We start from the raw sequence: 18,091 nt of genomic DNA, 5'->3' as shown, positions 1-18,091 counted from the left end.
GGTATGTGGTGCCAAACGATGAGTAAAAAGATCAGCCTTGGGACAACACTTGTTTCTTCATATCTAAACCATACATTTTTCCCCCCAAAAGGCATGTTGCAGCACCTCCTTTCTTTACAACAGATCTTTCTCAGTGTCAGTGTGCTGATTCCTCTTTCAAGTCAGACATGTTTTCACCAAGGCTGCCTGGTCTTTATCTGGGGACAAAAGAGAGTCTATATGCTTTTGAAGTCACTTAGCAGGTACTCATTTTTGTTTGTTTTCTTTTTTCCCCTAATACATCTCTACTTTTCTGAACTTTTCAGTCTCCATGTGTTTAATTCACTGAAAGTGCAGTTCCTGAAGGGGAAAAAGAAAAAATATATGCTTGTTATGTAGTCAAAAAACTCAGACCAAAGATGCTGATGAACTGGCATAATCTCTCTAATACTATGTAAAGGTTTCAGGAGCTTTCTGATTAATCTGAATCAATCCTAAGAAATAACAGAAGAATAATGAAGCCCCAGTGTACTTTCTGCAAACAGTAGCATAAAGGCCAGCAATGATTTAATTTGGTAATCTTATATAAGCAAATTTTTTTTTATTTATCCTAGCTGGTAAATATGAGCATGGTGGTCCTCTGGCCTCCGATCAGTTCTGTACCAGCAGAGCACGGTCACGGAGCTGGGTCAGTTATAAAATACCAATTTTGACTCCCTTTACCAGGATGACAGTGCAGGTTCACTCCCCAGAAAGTCCCTGTTTTTTCAGTCTGATCATTAGTGAAAATGTTCAAGCTTACCATAGATGGACAAAACTTATAGAAACATATCTCCCAGGCAGACTCTACCAGAACAGCAACTACTACAGGATCCATTACTGCACTGTAAGGTGTTTGTCAGTTTGCCACTTTTTCAATTCTTTTTCAATATTTGTATTTAAATAATTGTAAAATGTGGAAACGTGTATTTATTGTTTGATACTTTTTCTCACAAGAGCGGTAATAACGGCCAGACCCCAACCACAGGTAGCCCAGGACTTTGCCCCGAGTAGTGCCCAGCGGCTAGAGAACAGTAAAACCACCACAAGGCAAGCTTGGAATGAGGCATCCTGGCTTTACCATTCCAGCCTCTGAAAATTTTCACCTCAGACACTTCTTGAGACAAAAATAACTTTGTATTTAATAACTGACAGTGGATTTTTCTTCCTGGAATTTGTCTCCTTGGTCCTATGGAAACAACGCTTAGAAGCCACAGTTCTGCAGCAAGGAGTATCACAGTTGTACTGTACATCATGGGAAAATCAACCTCATTTGATTTGCTTTGAGCCTATGACTTTTTTCATCTGAAGTCTGTCTACTCTTTCCTCACTATTACATCCACCCTGTCTAGGTCATTTATGCTTTTATAGAGTACCTTTGTCATGTATTACTACTCCAAGTAAAAACATCCTAGTGTATGTAATCAGTACTTAAACGGAAGCTACGCTATATCAATAACCATCCTTCCCCCTTTCTCTGAACTTCTTCCAGTTCCAGTATGTCCCTGTGGGCTGGACTCTGAGGACCAGAACTACATAAACAAGTCAAGATGCAAATGCATCATGCATCTATACAGAAGTACAACCATGTTCCCTGAGTTGTTCTCTGTTCCTTTCCTGTAACTCCTCGTTTGGTGCATTTCTTTGACTGCTATTGAACTTTGAGATGACCGTTTTAATGGGATACTTCTAGCCCAGGTTTTGCCCAAGTCAGTTTAAACAGTTTCATTGTGCTTTACATTCAACCTTATTTCCTACTTTGTTTCCCCAGTCCCTCAGCACTTGCAGGTTCTTCTTCTGCTCTTAACAATCAGCCCTTGTCTTTTTCTCCCTGAATAACTTTGTGTCACCAGCAGGCCATGTCACCTGCCTGCTCATCCCTTTTCCAGATTGTCTATGACGATGCTGCACCACTCAGGCCCCACTGGCAACCACCTCTACTGTTAAAACTGACCATTTATTCTCATCTCCTTTTTCCTATCTTTTCAGGCCAGAGCCATCTCTCTTCCTCCCTGACAACGGAACTACTTGACAAGCCCCATGATAAGGAACCTTGTCAAATAACTCTTGGGTATATACATGACATCATGTGTGTTAATGTCTAGATCTATTGATGCTGGCTGGACGTTCATCTGGCCTCAGCAAGCTGTTGCAGTTCCATTTGTCCATATTTCCTCCATAACTTTCCCCCCTGACCCTTCATGATTACTTTTTTCCCACGTATTTGGTACTAGATGTCTCCGGTACAGTCTGATGGTTCATAAGCAGCACCTGGAGTGCAGGCTGTACAGGGAACATGCTATACAGGAGCACTGAAGGTAAAACAGCCTGAGCATTACCAGGGCTCTCATTTCACATCTTATTTCTGCAAGTAATTCTAACACTTAACCTTTCGTGTCCAGTATGGATACACTCCCTAACGCACACTCATTCTTTGTTAACAGTTTCATATGTTGTTCAATGAATACAGCAACTGTCCTGTTGAAAAAAAAAGAAAAAAAAATAGTGTGAGGAAAATGCTACAAATCCTCCTGTCCTCCTTGGAACAGGGTAAAAAAAGGTCCAGTAATACCGTGTGTCTGCTGGTACCCCACATAAACAAAAACAATTCAACAGAACATTGGTGGGACGGAAAAACTAGTCAAATGGTGCCAAAGTGAAGGTCAGCAGTGCCTTGCTGAGAGCACATCAGTGGTGGTCTCCTTGCTCCTGCTGAGACCCACCAGGCTGAACCCCACCAGGCACTGGAACACTGTCACATATGCCCCATGGGCCCTGGGGCTGCAGCACACCTGTCTCACTCCTGGTTTGGAGACCTCTTCCACAGTCTCATTGCCCTTCATGCCTCTGACATCCCCAGGTGTCTGCCTCTCCACCCCCCTCTTCAGCAGCATTATGAGAGGGTGCTGACCCTCCATCTTTATTGCTCGCTGCTCTTCTTCAGCACTGCATGTCAGAACAGGAGCCATACAGTAACGACAGCCCCAGCGAAGGCAAACCACAGGATCCAGTGTCTGTTCCGTAGCTGGAAATGGGCTCCCCATGACTTCCCTGGTGCTTACAGAGCCACCCCTGCAGCCACCCCTGCAGCCTCTGTGTGCTCCTGCCACCCCCCCAGCCCCGCACAGCTGAACAGCTGGTCTGTTTTAATAAGGGAGGAGGAAAAACACAGGCTGAAACACCAAAGCTGCCAGCAAATCGCCTTCCAGGATGTTATGTTTCCCTGAAATGGTGATGCTCTTATACAGCCTAGGGAGATTTTTAAATTGCTGTTTCTCACAGCACCATCATTCAGGTTGTGGATACCCGATAGTATGAGGGGAAGCAAACTGTGCCACTGATGGAGGAACATGGGCTGTCCACCTGTGGCTGGGGAGAGATGTGACCTGGTGTTGCAAGGCAAAACCAGAGTCTTTGTTTCCTTCTATTTTTAATGATGAAAACGATTCTGTGTTAAATGTAGTAAGAGACACTACAATATTATTTTGTTTTTCTGTCAACGCACACACACCCTGCAAAACCTAAATTTTCCAAAACCAGGAGGAAAAAAGTCAGCTTTCTGTCACAATTTTCTAATGTTTTGTAGTCAGCTGCTTGAGGTCACCATTAATTCCAAGCCTTTTTTTGAGCAGGGATTTCAGTTATCATAGCAAGTGGTTATAAGCTTGGGCTTGTCTATTTGGGGATAGAAAATCTATGCAAGATATATGAAGTAAAAGGATCTGGGGGAAGTAAATGAGTTCCTCTTCTAGCTGGATCGTGCATAACATAAGGTCACAGCAAGACAAAATAGGGTCACTTTCAGATAAATTATATGTAATAATATCAGCAAGGAATGTCTTTGATTAAAGATAACTTCTAGAGGAATTAAGTGATGTTATGAAAGTGATTTCCAAATATAGTTGCAAGATAACCTTTACTGCACTGCCTTTATGGTTATCAATTAAAATACTTATTCCCATGAAATTTAATCTGTCAGTTATAATAGCTTTGTAAATCTTAATGTTCTTCCATGTGTAGTTCAAGAGGTAAATCCATGACACAAAAAGAGGACATATTCTTTACTTCAAGCAAGTATCTGGTACTCCACAGGCATACCAAGCATAAAGAAATATAAACTCTTACACATACCAGACACATATATGCATATACATACAAAAGTTATTTAAAACCTTGTATTTCTTTTAAATGTGCTGCATCCATGGTGCTCCATGTTGAACTGGGTGCTTAACTCCTTTATCTGGGGCAACGTGGCTTCAACATTGATCACATTGTCCTTCAGCCACTAACCAATAAAAATGAAATAATTCAGCATAAACTAGACAGACATGGACCCCTGATGTCAAGTCTGCTGGAACCAAGACAAATGAATAAATAAATAGATGTCATTCTTTGCTTAGGTTCATTCTCAGACAGCAGAGCCCCGAGCAAGCCAAGCGGTCATTTTTGCAGTGCTGTTCAGGGCCCAACACGGTTTTGATGGTTTCAGTCTCCAGTTTCCTTTTGCCAGCCCAAGGCATTGCAGCTCTTAGGGGCTAAGCACAGCTTCCTAGCCCCACGTCTTGCACATCAAGCTACCTTATGTCACCAGGGTTGCTTTTGTCCACCATGTTCACTAAGAGGAGGGTAGGGTGACATGGTGGCATGCTCCTGCGCTGTCTTTATAAGTCTCCCCGTCTCACACTACCCCAGGGAATTACCATCAATTTTTTCAAGCTAACAAAAGGCAATCCTAAAAAGGACCTCACTGGTAAAACCTCAGGAAAATTCAGCATACTACAGAAAATAATGCTTTGTGAGACAGACACAATGCAGCATGCTTAGCTGTATTGCTTCGCTCTCCAATAGACTCCTTTCATTATTATATTATGACAACCTGAATAGGACTACACGTCCTCTTTATGCTTAATGATCACATGCATTTAACTAATTTTGCCTTCAAGATACTGGTAGGGACCAAGAGCTGTACCATGGACATGCCATACCCTGGACTAAAGCAATATATATTACTCAAGCAAAATGAAACATGTTTTAGGTTTGGTGCGCTGCTGAACATCACAACCATAAATTGAACGTGAACGTTTCTTCAAAATAATGTGGATACCTCAGGTAAATGTTGCCACTGTTATTACAGAACCTTTTATACTCATATAGCTATAGAAGTTTTATTATTAGGTTTTCTTCCCTCAAATCTCCTCAGCCTGCTGTAGGTGACAGGTATAAACCCAGAAGACTGACCCTCCACAAATGCCAGGCAAATATAAAACAACTGCAGTGCCTTTTACAAATGCATCAGTCACTCATATCTTAGCACACCAGTCACTCACCTCCCAAGGCTGCAAGTTTTTGATCTGAGTCATTGCAGCCTTTTTTATTTCTTGTTCTCTCTGTCCTTTGTCGGGTTCAGGATTGTCTCAAGCCCTGAGTGAGTGTGCTGTTGCTTGTCCTCCTCCAAAAATCAGCTGGTTCACTTCCAAAGGGAGAAGATTCTTTGGCTTTAGTACAGTTATCCTGCTTCCCTCAGTAGGTGCCCTGGTGCAGCCCAACATACCTTCACTAGGCAACAGTGAACTAAGAGGGTGCATTTTTTTCAAGTTTTGCCTACTAACCTCAGACCCCAGGTACTTCCCTTGGGAGTATGATTTTCAAAGTATTCCCTCCCATTGTAAGAACTTTCTAGTAAAACAAAATCTCAGTAAATTATGTTCAGCCTCTGCTTTTACAGGATACCCCATTTAAGCAAGATGTTCACCCCAAAGTATCTTCTTAGTCCTAAAACTGGTCCCCTTCAGTCTGGTGGAAACATAAAGAGTTGACAGTACATTTTACAATACAACAGGGCACAAATCCATCTGTTCAGTGCTGTGATTGACTTTTGGATCCTGATCTCTTAGATGACATTGATTACTCTGCATCCAGCAATTTAGTAGCAATCTTGCTGACATTCTGGGGTCTCCATAGATAGAGAACTCAATGCTTTAATTTATTAGACTGACATTTTGTTCTGCTATTAAACAAAAGAAAAGGAAGAGTTGAATGTTAGGGTTCATCAGAACAGTTATTTCTGATTCAGTCATTGACTAGCTGGAGCATAAATACGGTTGTTTTATGTAGGAGCAAGATGTATTGCTTTTAGCTTTGCCTTTAGGGAACAGATCATTCACTTCCCATTGCATTTAATTTTACCATAGGGAAAAACTTAATGTGACTTATGAATAAAATCATTATAATCATGATTATTGAGCATGATGAGAAGAAAGTTTGCCAGGAACTGAGCAATTTCTGTTCCTTGGCTACATATTCTATTTACTGAATAATAATGTCATTTGGAAAACAAATGAAGACTAAGATTAGCCTTGCTAAAAAGAAGACAAGAACTGCTATTAAGCAACATTTTCTCTCAGGTTGTTAGAAATAATATTCCATATGGTTTATGTTTCAGCATTTCTAGTTTTGCTGATGTAAATATTTTTCTTTTTACATAACTGACTTAAAAAATATGTCCTAGAGATCCACAAAGATACATGTCCCTCATTCAGATAGCTAGATCTTGCTTTCATGTCAAGGCTGATTAAGTCCGAGTCCATATTAAAGCATTACGCTATTGGCCATGGGAATCATAAGATGTGGCTTTTCCTGCTTCTCAAGAACGTAGAGCTGATTATTGTTATAGGCCAGGCTTCTCCTTGGCTGGGGCATTTCTGTGCCTCATTCGTGGGTGTGTGTCCACATCATCACCGTGGTTCTGACCAGGAGAGCGCTGTTTAAGCTGTCACCCCCTATCATCCAGTGTAATCTGACAGCCTGCGAAGTGTCTCCCTTTTGGGTGAAGCCAAGCAGAAGCTGGGCTCTGCAGCCACACCTCGGGTGCTTCGGCTAGCCCTGGGTGTTTGGAGGTGGCCCAAAGTGGCCCCCAGCTGCAAGCAGGGTGGACATCTTGCCCTCAGCACCAACTGCTTCACTTATCAGCTCTGCTGCTGCCGTGCCGCTCTTCCTAACACAGACAGTGGTTAGTCATTCATGCCACATGTCAGGAAAAATGATGCTAGATGAGCAACTGACAGGTCTGTTTGAGACGTGGCTGGTAACTGATGGGTGTCACGGGACTAACAGATCTGTCTATTGTAAGGGCAGAAAGAGGCTGCTGTGCTCTCTTTTTTATGACTGTGGATATTGCAAAGGAGAAAGATAACCCCGTCATTAATATTTGTACTACCCAGTCATAACACCTGCAACAACTGGAGGAAGCAGGACAAACATTTCAAAAAGAAACCCAACTTGTTTACATTTTCAAGTGGTGGCAGCAAGGACACAATCTGTAATGGTTTGTCCCCATGACTTATTGCTCTCCCTATTTAAAAAAAAAGGCCTTGTTTCAAATTGTTCAGTTTGCTGAGCTTCAGCTGCTCAGCTCCGCATGCCTGTAGCAGCCAGCCAGTGCTGGATTGCTGCAAGACTGTCTTGGTGAGGGTGCCCCCCATCCATGTCCCACCACTGCCCCATTCAGCTCCTCTCCACAGCCCCCAGCCATGTCTGTACGGCTTATGCACAGGCCATTGCTGTGCCCTGGCCTTCACCATCCCTGCCACATGCAGCACGTGAAGTTTTTGGGGAGGAAAGAAGTAGTTTGAGGACTAAGCTCTTTTCCCTGAGCACCACAGCAAGAGCAAAGGTAGCGTGTTATTTCTGAAGGCAGCTAGATGGTTTCCCGGCTGTTTCACCAGTGGGGCATCCTTGTGGCATCATCTGCCTGGATGTCCAGAGCAAAACAATGTGTGTAGTTGACAAAGTGGTGCTACCACCATGCTCTGTGACATCCATATAGATGAAGACCTGTCTCTCACCCTTAGAGCTGGGGACTGCCTGTGTGAGGAGCTGCTACCTAACATGAATAACCCCTCTGGACTTCAGCATCAGTGCCCACACATATTTCTAATATGAAGCAGATGCCAGCTGTGTATTGAAGAAGTTTAAAAAAAAAAAAAAAGAAAAAAGAAAACACAAGAGGTTAGACAGTTGTGTGTCATACTAGTTTTAAGTGTCTCTTATTTGGCATTTTCTCCCATAAAGTGGCCTTTGGGTGAGGGGTGGAGGGGTGTGTGTCTATATGGAGGGAGAAGAATGGCTTTTTATGCTCAAAAACTTGTAGCCAGATAAGATAAAATTTAATAATCTCACCCAGCACAATTACTTGGATTCTAATAAAACATGTAAATATAGTAAAGATTAAAATCCTCCTGTCAACAAAGAACATGAATCTTTAAAAGTTCACTCTGAACCAGAGGGAATGTCTCCTGACAAAAGCCTGTCAGTTCAGCAGGATCCTGTGACTGAAGCTTTGCAGTGGAAATCTGGCCAAGAAACTACTGTTCTGCTGTTCCCCCTCCATCCTCCTGGACACACAATAACATCAATTAGCTGAAGGGCTTGCAAGGCTTTCACTGCTTGTGTGCCCTCATTTCAGTTCTGCAGGCACATCTGGCAGTGTCACACTTCACTAAGTGGTACCATATAAATGGGTGAGAAACAAATGGAGGAATAGTATCAGCCAATATGAAACTGCATCTGTCATGTTAAGATACATTAAAGTAATAGCTAATGTAATTTTAATTAGGAGAAAATGCATACCTTTATTAGTATTTAGCAGGAAATTGTAAATAGACCATCACCAGGAATATGTTATGCCTATTGATTTTGCATGGTATCACTGAAGGTGGTTTTAATTCTTTTTGTGTGATTGTGAGAATGTGGGACATTTTACTTTCTTCAGTTAATTTTTCTGTTACAAAAGAACAAATATATTTGTCTTTTTACAAACAGGATGATGCCAATTGCTGGACAAGGACTCTGTGAAACCACGTGGTATATGGCATCTATTTTAGCTCTTGTATTGCCCTAGCACATTCAGGGTGAAAGCTTCACGAAATACAAAGCCCATAGGTCTCCACATCCAGTAGCTGCTCCTTGATTTCCACAGCCTACAGAACATTGCTGAGTGAAGAGGCTCTTCCATGCAAACAAGCTGCTTCCCAAATTCAGGATAAAGGTAGTTCCACTTCACTGCTAGGAAGGCTGAAGCTGCACAGTGTCACTGGGGTCAATGAATTGTCTCTTTATGAATGACTGCATCTTAGTGAATGGTAAAGAAGTTATTTAAGGAGAAGTTTGTCAGGGAAATACACTGGAATTTTATTGTGATGGTCTGGCTTTGGAGGACTCACACCATTAAATCACCGAACAGGTGAGAAAATGAATCCCAACTGACTGTAAACACAGAGCAGTGGGGTGCAATCGATAGCAAGCCATCCTTGGTTCTTACTGCCTGTCTCTTTCTAAGCTTTAACTAGAGTACCTGTTTCTCTACTAAAGAGAACAACATAGGAGCATAACTACTGCTACTAGTAACATGCAACTGACACCTTTTATCTTTAAAGTGTTTGCAATGATAACTAAATAATCTTCAGAACTTCCCATCATGTATAGCCAAAGTAATTTAAAGTGTTTTCTAGACCTTCAAGGCAGAATTTTCACGTATTTTGGCAAGATTTCTGGTTCTCTGCAAGCAGCTCAGATGGAACTTTAGAAAACACTGTATTAAGAGGAGGGATTTCTCTTACACGTGAGTTCTGGTTTGATCTTGTGAACTGTCTGTGTCCTTAGGGAAGTAACTTTCAGGACCCCCAAAGACAAGGTAAGTAACTACCTGGGTCACTGTGAGGCTGTCAGCCAGCCATGGCCCTGCTGCCTGCTCTGCCCATGCCAAGCCCTAGGACCCAGCCTGCTAACTGCTGGCACTGAGGAAGGAAGATGTGAAGACTGGCAGAGAAGTAATTACTTTCAAAAGAGTTTTGATACATTTTCCCAAAAGCACTTACTACCCTCCTTCACGTGTCAGCAGCAACAGAGCAGCTGCGTTAATGACTTTTCACTGTTCCTCTTTCCTCATTCCCAAACTCAGCCATACCTTCATCCTAGTTCAGATGCTTCCCCAACACCTTCGCTAGCCCCTCTCCCTTAGAGGGGTATTAAATATATGAACTTGCCTGTGCTGCGATTGTCAGCTATGCTGTATTTTATACTATACACCCCCTGTGCTTGTGTTGACAAGACAGAGAAATTGCACACCACAAACAGATCTTGTTTGGGAAGAAAAAGGCCACTGGCAGGACAGCAGCAGGAATGGAGCACAGGAAAAGTTCAGAGGAGAAACTGTATTTTGGTGCAGGACTCCAGGTACAGAGTTCCCTGGTCATATACTGGAGCAATGAGGGCACTGAGACATAGATCGCACATTTGCGCCTTACCTCTTGGGTAGAACAATACATTTTAAATGTATTTAATGTAATCTGAAGTGAATAAAGGACATTTTGCAAAGGATGGAGCCATTCCATTCCCAAGTGCTCCTGAATTGCTCAGCAGTATCCTACAGCAGCTCCGAGATTGGAGATCCAAGGAGGACCACACATGAGCAACTCACATCTAGGAAGGGTACCTGTGCTGGGCTGGAGCATCCCATTTTCCAAGAAATGAGAAAGGGCAGCCAGTACTCTGCTCAGGAAGGATTCCAGAGGCTGAAATGTGAGATAATTCTAGAAAATCTCCCCAAAATCTGGAGATATTTCAAAGCAAACTAAGACAGCTGCCTTGAGTAATGGCTCTGATATCTTGACTGCAACCAGCTATCGCTCCTGATTAGCTAGTTATGAAACCAAGGGAAGGACCACTTCACTCAAGTATCTATTTAACATCAAAATTCAAGAGATGACATTTCTGCAGTGTGAAGCCAATTCAAACACTCAGAGAAGGGGACAACCCTGTACCAATGCTGTTGAACTGAACACCAGCCAGCCAGCGCCCTGGACCGATGCACCTTCACTAACTGGCCTCGTACTGCCAGTCCTGAAAACCTGCTTTGCTGCAAAACGTTCCCTTGGGTTCAAAGTAAAACCATCTTGTTTGGGTACATATGAGAAAAAAGGAGCCTTGTGAAGGGGCAGCAGCACAGGGCAGCTGAGGGAAGAGGTGTGACATTTCTGGGTTATTAGAACAGACATGTGACGGAGGTCAGCAAGGTTTGGTGGTCTCCTCTGCATGGATTTAGAGACTGTTTTCTAAAGTATTTATCACTAGGGAAGGAGTGAGAGCAGGAAGCCCATTTCTTACAGATTTTTTTTTTCTTAACATTTGCATTTCCTCCCACCCACACAGAAATAGACTGAGAATGATGCTCACACCTACTGAGCCATAGACCATTTTCAGTCATTTGTTTTTTGACTCAGTGAATCTTCAAGTATTTTAAAGAGGATGACAAAAGCACCTTTCACAAGGATAATTACCTAGCACACCTGCATCAGAAGAGGGCCTCATGTTTGATTGCTTTAAAGAAGAAAAAGAATCCGATGGCAAACAATAGTATTATAAATCTATTATTTGGAATCACTCCATGACAGTAAATCAATGACTGCATCCCTTAGTTCCATTTTCAGCCTCTGTAAACTTCTTGGTACCCTTAATTGGTTTGATTCTCCTATTGATTTTCACAGCCCGCAGGGTCAGCAAGGTTACGGAGAAGCTGCCTCCCTCCTTAGCCCACTCTGTGTTACCACCCACTGTATAATAAGCCTCCTGCTACCTTTTAAAATGCTAACTTACTCTCTTTCAATATTTGAAACAAAGTACCAAAAACCAGCATTAAGCATATAAAGAAGTCATTGTCAGTAAAATGCTAGATTTTTATATAGTTTTGAATGTAGCAAAATATTGTAGAACCTTATTATAAGGATTTTAGCTTGGCTGAGTTTACTTCTATATTTCAATATTTATGTCTGGAAGAGAGACAAAGAAAAGGGGGAAAAGACAGACCAAGAAAAAAAAAAAGGAAAAAAAAGGAGTAATTATTCAGAACTCAGTTGCCTGAATTTCCACTCACAGTGGATACATGATGGTGTTCCTCCCCTGCATCATTGCCATCACCTGCAAAGATTGCTAATAGACGTTATGAGGGTCTCTCAACTATAGAAGTGCTAATAGATGCTATTCTAATGCTGTCCATCATAACAAATTATAATCATTTACAGCATGTCCACAGAGAGGTAGGAACAAAGCAGAGATTAGTAATTGAAATAGTGCAGTGACAATTAAAACACTTGTGGTTAGCAGCTGCTTCTAAATTGCTAGAAATGGGTATTTACATAAACAAGGGCTTTCCTTTACTGAAAGGGGCTTATGTGTCATGTAGGGTTTGCTGTTCTCTTTTCTAGTTTCTGGGCATCTAGCAGCAAATGGAGGTATTCAGCTGCATGATAGTATTTACTCCTTCCTCCTATAAAGAGCTGCTTTAGGGCATTTGCATGTCTGGGTGTCCCCTAGCAACAAAGCAATTAAATTACCCTGAGAAATAAAACACATTCTTAACTTGTAATCCAAATGCAGACATTTCGTTTTTCATATACTTTTTGAAAGGTCTTCCTTAGGTACTTCAAAATGCAATCCAAGACTGTCTTCTAAAGAAATCTGTTTGGTCTTTGGACCTTCAAGGTAATACTGTTTGAAGGATAGGATTTGTCTGAACTCCCCCTCTATGGAATTGCCTTTGGTCCCTGAGGATGCACAGAGGGGTGGCCTTACCAGCTATACCACTGGCAAGTTTTCTTTTCTGATTGTTCTAGGTATTTTCTAAACACAAGAAAAAATAAGGAGAAGTTATTATTTTAATGCACTTAGTTACATTTGTACCTATTATTAATCAACCAAATTACTCTCTCTGGTTGCAGAACCAGTAATTTCAAGAGAAATTTCAATAGCAAGTGGCCCAGGAGCAGCCTGTGCCAAGGTGTGGCAGGGGCTGGGGCCAGGGTTGGCTGTTGGTGCAGGGCACTGGGACACAGGCAAGAAAACGGGAAGAAGGGTGATGCTGGCTGTGAAGGAAGGGATGCTTCAGTGCTCAGGTACCAGTGGGAGGGTGTGATGGCAGGACAGGTATATGTAAGAGGCACGGCAGGGGCACACCTGTGCCCTATCTGAGACAGGGCAGGCAGGGGAGGTTGGTATAGGGTCCTCCTATAAATAAGTTCTTGTGGTTGATGCTTCTAAGGAGACATGGGCAGCTTAAGGTAGAGAGTCTGTTTCAAAGATTATTTGAGAAAAAGGTAACCAGTGAGAAAATAATCAGTGAGCAAAGATGCTTGCTGGCTTGTGTGTTTGTGTCTCTAATGGAAGCAACAAGCTAGGGAGAAGGGGATGTTTCTAGGAAAAGGAAAAGGGATAGTATTAGAACATACTAGTTTACTTTATAAAGACATCCCCCCCTTCTACCCTCTCTGTATAGAGAGCGTTCTTATAACATGCATCCTAGGTAGGAAGGCTTTGCTAGTGCACAGAAATACCACCCAGAAACTTCTTGACAAAAGGCAATTTTCAATGTCTGCTGACAAGATGATGCACTAATGACTTACCTTTACTTTTTTTTTTTTTTTCTATAGGCAAGTTCTGTATAGGAGGCAAAAAGAGAACTTCTATAGGAAAGAAAGAAGAAATAAGAGAGAAAAGCAATTTTCTCTCTGGGAACTGAACACTGTCAATTAAGTTATCAGATACAACAATGTGGAATGTTATTATATTAGAGATAGGTTTTGTTACCTTTTACAGACCACTGACTATGACTTGACAGCTGTCTGTAAGCATCTGGAGGGGATGAAGATTTCTCACAGCACAAGGTTCACTTTTTTCAGAAAATAAAGACATTCAGTCAAAATGACATATTACAGATAGGCAATAGAATTTAACAGTGAGAAATTAAAACTGGAAAATATCAACTTGATAAGGTATGTACCCTTCATGGTATGTGGCTGCTAATGATGCACATTAGTGCTTTAGAAAGGTAGTGGTTTCTCCATTATTTGAAGCCTTAACACTGCATGTTTTCCTAAAAAAACCCCTCTCTTGGATGAGAGTCTGTAGTTGTATTGGGCAGGAGGTCATAATAAAAGGAAGATAATGGTCCCTTTCTGCTTTTAAAACACATAATTCTATTAGCAATCTGCCATCTGGGCAGAAATATCAATTTGTTGGAAACTTCTTCACAGGTACTGGAGGATTCTGACACACACCTTTCATTCATTTCAATTCCCTTGCATGACTTTGCAAAGTGTTGACTAATATTGTTTCTTGAAAAACTAATCTTCTGAGCCATATGACATTTCAGTTTGATCTATAAGCTAGCAATGATTACACTATGGAAAATATAGAACAATAGTTAATATTATAGATTTCTCTATCACTCTCTGTCATGGGTGTTATACCACTGATGCAGTCTGCACATGCTGAGAGCTTTCCACTGTTGTCTACCCAGACAGCTGTAACAGCCCCATTTGCCTGTTGCAGGAACAGTCCTTGTTCACTCCTCACAGTTTATGACAGCGAGAGTCAACTGTGCTAGTATGATCCTTTTCTTTGGTTCCCCCCCCTGCTTTTTTCTATTAAGTGATATCCCAGTCTTATGTGATAAAGTGTCAAAGTCATAATTCTGTTCTTTTTTGTCTTATATCCTTCCATTCCTTATCATTGATTAATGATTCTCATAGACTTTTGCTTTTGACTTCTTTTTTTTGCCATTTTTCATATATTATGATGCACACAGATATGTGTGATAAAGACTCATCAATGTCAGCATTGTTCTACATCTGTTTCTTTTTGAAATATCACTCTATTTGCCTGGATCTGTCTGCTCCTTTCAGAGACAGACTACTCAGGCTGCCTCTCACTGATGCCCTGCTTCATGCTGGCTGTAATTTTTGTACCCAAAAAATCTAAAATGTAGCATTTGGGGGGTTGGCGGATTGTTTGCTTTGTTGGTAGGCTATGTCTCAAAATGAAGGTGAAGCAATGTCCTGTTACAGCTGACACAGCATTAAGGTTTGGAAAATTTCAGTGGAAAAAAGTTCTAAATACCTGTCTTTATTACAAATCCTTGCTGCATCTACTGGTGCTTGTGGCTTCCTCACACGTTGTCAGGGAGGCTGACTAGATGTCCCTCTAACCTGACAGCTGACTATGTGGTACCTGCACCTCGGTCACTGGTAACTGATGGCAGCTGCTTTTCTAACTGCCTTTACATGCTGCATCTTCCAACCCTACAGTTTTCTTGGTCCATTTCGTTTCTTTTCTAGATGGCAGCTAAGATTTTCTTCTTCTCAGTGATGGCCTCCTCCGTTATGTGACTTGCCCATTACCAGTTTTGCTCATTCAGACTTATTTTGTACCTTCAATGTAATATCAACTTTTACCGTGCCTGCTGTGCTGGTGTACTTGCCACTTGAAAAGACCTGTATCACCAGGTGACAAAAACTTGCTCGAGGAGCCAGCCTCACCAGGGCACAGGCTTCCACCTATCAGTCCCAGTGCCTTGACAGTTTGTATTGCCTGCATTTCTTCCCCAAAACTATGAAAGAAATTAAATTTCCATAGGTTTTGAGTAAAGATCCCTTTACAGGTGAAAAGCTGAGTAAGGAGCAAGAAGCAAGTGGTGGTTTTTAACAATCACTTTTCAGGATGGGGAGAAGTCTGCAGTGTGGACCAGACCTCGGATGAGCTTTGTTCAACATCTTCATCAGTCACAGTGAAAATTCCAGGTTTGGACAAAGCTTTACTGGGCAGTGACATACAATCTAAACCATGCCAGATGCTGGTGAATGGAACTGGCATGTCCAACACAGGAAGGAGGTCTTCAGGTGCTCTGAAGCAAGCACAGCAGCAAGCAAGAAAGCCAATAAAATGTTGCATGTCAGCAGGAACAATACTGAGAACAAGACGGAGTGTTGGTGCTACATGTTTTGCATGTTAGCACATCCACATCTTCAGCAGCACGTGCGGTTTGGAGTGCACATCTCAGGAGAGACATGTGGAAGGGGCAGGGGCAGCTCAGGAGTCACAGGTGTGGGACAGCTGCCCTACAAGAGAGGTGAGAACACCCACTGTTCCAATGGGGCACTGGAGAAGAGCCCAGCCTTTTAGTCTGTCCTCATGAGGCAATTGCAATTCCCCCACTGAGGGTGCGCTCAACATTTACAAGATTGTGAAGGTCATGGGAAAAATGAATGTGGGCCATTATTCACAAAGTCCCACAATTCAAGAATTGTGAGGCTTCATGAAATGAGTAGGAGGTGAGTTTAAAGCAGAAAAAAAGCAAACACTTCCTTAACCAGTAGCAACTCAAAAGTTGCCTCCTTAAAAGTAGCAACCAGCTGCAAGAACCTGCTGCCATGGGAGGTTTCAGAGGCAAACAGTGTCAGTAGGTTCAAAAGCACTTACACCATTTTTTTAACAAGTCCATAAGGAGTTCTTAAAAGGATTAGGCTGGGATAGTCCTTCTAATATCCCTAATTCAACAGCCATGGATGCTGGGGGAGGTGTGAGAGGATGGACTGCAGAATGCGACCAGGCCCACATGTGCCCCCCAGACAGCAGCTCCAGCTGATGCTGGCAGAGACAGGAGGCAGGTCCTTGGGCTGTGACCCAGCAGGGCGTCTCTTCTGTCCCCATAGGTGCATGTCTGTGACACAGTAGGGCAGCCATAGCCACTGCAGCAGCCAGGACCCTCCACCCCATCCAGCAGCAATCCTGGTCCCCCATCGCCCCGTGCCAGACACAATGGGGCAGACCCGCTGCAGAGCAAGATAAAACGTGGCTTATCTTCCATGCATGCTGCGTGCAGTAATATACCCTGGCAAACTGAAGATAGATGCTCATATCTGTCTGTTCTGAATTTCTGTTACCTGGAGAGTTAGGACAGCGATTTTTTTTCTTCACACAGCCAGGTCCTATCTGGCACAAGCAGAGCATGCTCATATCTAACAGACCTTCTAGATTCAACATAATTCTCACTGAGCAACTTCAGTATCTGTCCACTGTACTCCCCCGAGCCCCAGGCTGTTGATTAATTACTCATATAATGAAGAGTTAACAGCAAAAGAATTTCCCATGAGGCTGATGTTTCAATTTCTGCGAGTCTGAGATGTGGATGATTCTGTTTAAAAAATGGAACAAATAAAGTAGCAAAAGATTTTGTATGGTCTTTATCAGAGTAGGAACATTAAAGAATGAGAAAATAAATCTCAAGGTCAAAAGCACTGTTATCATACAGTCAACGCTATTTTCATTCACAATATTTCTAGTAAGAATGTACTTCACGTGATGCTGCAGGAGTGACACAGATGTTCTTCCTACCCTTGAAAATCCTGCCCTGCAGTGCTCAGAAAAGGATCAGGTACCTCACCAGGAGGATGGAGTCAGGAACCGCATCAGTCAGGATGTGTCTCAGCAAGTAGAGACAGATTTGACCCAGAGCAGTGTACCAAAGCCCTTCAGAGGCCACACTGGAAGAATGATAATAAAAGATTGCTTCCTCTTTTTTTAATAATCTGGGGAAAATATTCTGAGTCCAGATGGCTAAGGGAAAAGAGGTGAACTCCTGTAAAAAAGCCTGCAGTTTTGGTGTTCAAACACCTGTGGCTTCAGGAAGGAAGATCTCAATGCTGATTTAACTCCCAGATGTTCCAGATTTTCTCTTATGTCTCAAAATGTACATTTTTAAACCTGCCGGCAAAACCTTATGTAGTAACATAGAGCAAGAACCTGAAGGTCAGAAAGCCCAAACGTGAGCTGAACATATCTGACCGGGAAGTAAACTGGCACAGGCAGGAAAGCTGCTGTCTGCTGTGTCCACACAGGAGAAAGCAGAGGACGACATCTAATCAGAGGACAGATACCTTGAATCTTCTCTACTGTGTCCCCAGGGATCAGCTGTGGAACTTGGTAATACCTGTTCATCTAAATGCCATAATAAGCAGCTGTGATATACATGTTTCTCCCAAATGCCAATCGAGGAAATCTTGCAGTTCATGGGACTCTGAGGAACAGCTGCTTCCCATATTGTGAAACAGACTGGACTGGTGGTAACTTATTTTCTTCCCTGTTTCTCTCATTGCAGCTGAATATCACATAGGGGAATCAGAAACCCAAAATTCAGCAGTGCCCTAAAAATTTAAAAAAAAAAAAGCAAAAAAAAAAAAGCTGG

The sequence above is a fragment of the Falco rusticolus genome, chromosome 4 (genome assembly GCF_015220075.1).
Source record: "Falco rusticolus isolate bFalRus1 chromosome 4, bFalRus1.pri, whole genome shotgun sequence".
NCBI lineage: Eukaryota > Metazoa > Chordata > Aves > Falconiformes > Falconidae > Falco > Falco rusticolus.
The sequence above is the reverse complement of the archived record's forward strand: the minus strand, read 5'-3'. Positions refer to the sequence as shown.